Source organism: Malurus melanocephalus, unplaced genomic scaffold (genome assembly GCF_030028575.1).
Source record: "Malurus melanocephalus ecotype Western Australia unplaced genomic scaffold, MMel_1.1 scaffold_350, whole genome shotgun sequence".
Taxonomy (NCBI): domain Eukaryota; kingdom Metazoa; phylum Chordata; class Aves; order Passeriformes; family Maluridae; genus Malurus; species Malurus melanocephalus.
The window spans coordinates 735,458-739,440 of NW_026623582.1; the positions used below are offsets into that span (position 1 = coordinate 735,458).

At 36.7% G+C, this 3,983-nt stretch overlaps 1 long non-coding RNA gene across 3 annotated transcripts in view; it reads right to left on the reverse strand.

Annotated features, from left to right (window-relative positions):
• LOC130580632 (uncharacterized) overlaps positions 1 to 3,983 on the reverse strand; it is a 15,616-nt gene that overhangs the window by 10,198 nt on the left and 1,435 nt on the right. For all 3 annotated transcript variants that reach the window (XR_008966134.1, XR_008966133.1, XR_008966132.1), the window contains exon 3: positions 2,530 to 2,663. This is a non-coding gene — a long non-coding RNA (uncharacterized LOC130580632). The remainder of the gene's footprint in view (positions 1 to 2,529; positions 2,664 to 3,983) is intronic.

Consider the following 3,983-nt stretch of genomic DNA (forward strand, 5'->3'; position numbering starts at 1 on the left):
AGGTGAATCTCTGTTAGACAGGTTTTTATGGGAACAAGGGCATGAATTGCTGTTACTGAGAACCCAGACCACAAGATAGAGCAGAGTGAGATACAAGAGGATGGGAAAGAAGAGGACGTGACTACAGCAGTGTAACATGTACCTCACACTGACCATGAAGAAGAAACATAGTAAGAAGCAAGAACAAGGAGCAATTGAGGAACAATAGGACGATTAAAGAAAGTGCAAAATGCTGAGAATGTTGATTTAAAACTGCAAGGCATACAAAAACACACTTTTGCAAATATACCAATCATATGCTGAAATGTAATAGACAGACTGTTAAATTAACCAATGAATAATTAGTAATCATATAGAAAGGCATTACTAATCATATAGAGAGGCTGGCTTATGAAAATAGATAAAAAGGAGCTTGTATCAGAAATAAACGGATCATGCTCATCATATTGGTGTCTGCGTGACCGGGAGCCCCGTCGCCCAGAAAATATATGTTTTCAAGAAAGCATGAAGCAAAAAAAATCATTGTTTCAACTAAATTTGTACATTGATATTTATATTTCAGTGATTATAAGAGCTTACAACTGGAGTCCCATATACCTGATGTGGGTTTACACAGCAGGTAGCATGACTGAAAATTACTACCAGAAAGCAATAATAAGAATGTAGACAAAAATAATTTAGAAAAGCCAACATTTTCTGACTGATTTTCAGCCCCACTCAAAGGTATATCTGCCTCCAGAATTAACTAAGTGTTAAGCTAACAGTGTATTTATACTTATTCTTTCTTCACCTCTACATTCATTACAGCTTCACTGAGCCAAATATTTCTCTTTCAAAGACAGACTTTATTGGCAAATTAGGCTAAACAGTCTTGTAATGGTGGAAGAAGAAAGTAGTTACTGATTTTTTTAATCAAAACTTAGACCTTTTAAACAAATCATTAATCTAAGCAAAACAATAAAACCAATGCTGCAATTCCTCTTTGAAGTTTATTAGCAAGAAAAATACACTAAGTGAAAAATCTCCTTTTTTTCCTAGAAAGTAGTATTATTGGCTTATTCATTTAATGACTGCAAACAGTCATCTGATGGCAGGACTGGGTTTTTTCCATTCTYAAGATACTTTTTTACAGCATTTTAATGTGCTTAATGTACATGTGTATACACTTTTGTATAAAAATTAGGAATATGCTGCTGGGCTCTGTTAGTCTGTCTGTTTATTTTACACATGTATATTTACATGAGGAATATTTCAGTCRTTACACTTCACATCAGTGAAAAATTAACTTCCCAGTGCGTTTTTATATAGTTGATCTTCTATTATTGTTACAGTCAGAGAAGGGACTGTAAAAATGGCTTTGTTTATGACCTTACCAGTTCCTGCATGTCTTCAAATAAGCGGGAAGTTACAGTAATGGCTCTGTAGTTAAGGAATATGTTTTACAGTCTTTGCCCTAGGGAAACCAGCATCTATTTTTCAGTTTCTAAAATGCTTTATCCTGAAAGAATTACAGCTTAGCATAAACCTGTGTTTCAATTTATTAGAAGCACCCCAATCAACAATAAAAGACACTTCAGACTTCGGGCACTGTGATTCAAACACACTGAGATTCAGTCCATGTGTTAATTGACCCTAAGGCTGTAAAGTTCAGGAGATTATTTTTCCTGCTATGGAGTAGTCAGGAAGGCATGTGTGAAAGACACTGGCAGTACAACACACACAGGGACACTCATCACTTTTGCAGACCTTGGTTTGAGGCAAAGAAATTGATAATGATCTAAATCAGACAGAGCTCAGTTTTAGACAAAGGGGAAAATGAGACTTGAAATGAGTGGCAAAGGAGGAAAATTTCACTGCCACTCACAGGTGAGTGACAGCTGACTGCTGGCCTGGTTCCTGCTTGGGTGCACAGTTTCCAAGGAGTGGAGTCTGAAGACAGTTATTGTTTCTCATATAAATGTCTATTTCTACCACAGCAGATAACCAGTCTGAGCACTACCTGAGTTAAATGAACAGTTCCTTATAATGGAGCATCTCTTGTAGATAAGGGTCACACATTTCTGCAGTTCTTTAATTGTGGGGTTTTTATTGTCATCATTGCTGTTCACTTTGGACTCCCTGGAAAGTAAAGAATTATGTTTTTCTTGCTTGTTTTTTGCATGTTGGTTTCTTTCTTTTAGAAACTACCACTACATAAATGTTGGACACAGTAGGCAAAAACTTTAAATACACCCTTTTTTTGGACACGTGGTAGCCTGTGGAAGCAACAGGAGCTGCAATGTTTTGACAATGATGATGAAGCAGAAATAACATTTTTTTCAATGTACAGATATAGAATATATCTATACAAAGATATGTGTGCAGCTCTTTTGCTTCAAAATACCAACATACTAAAAAACTGGAGATTTTTTAAGAGTTGTTAAGCATCCCACATTCTTTTGGATGCACCTACTGAAGGATACATAGGGCCAGCAATCTGATCAGGTGAATATTTTTCTGGAGATCACAGTGAAGTAATTGTCTCTGTACCTCATTGTGCCTTTTGTAGCTCTACCTCATTGTCTGTTTCCTGTCTTGATGCTTGAGGTGAAATAATTTCTTCAGATTTCTCAGAACATCCTTTCAGTCTGCAGAGCAGTGATACAAAAAGGTTGAATCAGATGCTGAAAAAAATCAACAAGGGCAAAATTAAAAGTGGGTGATGTAAGAGCACTTACGAACAGAGAGACTACAGAATCAAAGGGGAGAAAAAAAGGCAGGGGGGAGAACTGCTCTTTTGATAAAGGAAAATCTAATTACAAAATTCAATCCCTCACCTCAGCCCTCCAGGCCAGAAACACACCAGCCCTCAGACCTTATCAGGACACAGTCTCTCCTTCTCTCTGCATCACCACCTCCCTGTGCCCTCGGGGCAGAACCATGTGCTTCAATATTTTTATTTCCTATTAAAATACCACAAGAAGGCAGAATATATGGCTTCAATATGAAATTTCCCTAGATCTCATTAATCAGTAGTTTAATAACAAAGTGGAGTTGACTCCACAAACACTTGTGGAGATGAATACTCCCAAATGATTTGGCAAGTGACAGAAATCTTTCCTAGATCATCATGGTATAAGATGCTAATTATTCTCTCAGCATTTATGGTAACTCTTCACAAAGCTTGGCCACTCTGTCCCATTCAGGAACCAAATCAACTATTCCTCTCAACTGAAAGGATTTCATTTCATTCACCAAATGAGCATCTCTTATAACCCAAGAGCCCCTTTCTGCATTTATTTAGTTAATTAACAACACTTTCATCTCAGCAAGTGAAAATCCCTCCTTTTAGTAACTCCCCCAATCTGTTCCCCTATGACATATCTGTTCCACAAAGCCTTTTATGAACCAGTCTGTCATAACAGCAGACTTGGGACAAACACATTTGGGATAAACGTCACCTGCACCTATTTAAACCAGCTGTGTGAAATAGTAACACTAAAGCACTTCTTCCTACTTCATTTTCTTTTGCCAAGGGCTCATTCCTTCAAAAAATTCATAAAAGGTGGTAAATTATCAGTGATGAGGGACTTCAATGATAACTTCTCAGTTATATATATGTAAAGGAATATAAGGGAGAAACAACAGTAAGCAAAAAAAGCACAGCACAAAAGGTTTTAAAAAATAAACTCTTATCTCCATTATCAATATAAATTTTACAGCTTTAAAGGTGGAAGGCTTGTAAATGAGATGTGTCTCTGTGCAATTGCCACTTCAAATTATGCCACTTCAGGCAATTTTAACTGCACATAGAAAATTGTCTAGTAAAATACCCCCAGAATCCAGTAAAAATCCTCCAGGATAAAGTTGTTTTGTTTTTTTTTTTAATTCAAGGTGATGTGGGTGAAGTAATTATTTTTAGTAAACTACAGAGAAAATGTATTCATTAATTGTAAGACCACTTATATTGTCCCCTGGAGCTAAATAGGGAGGGCCCCCCCCCC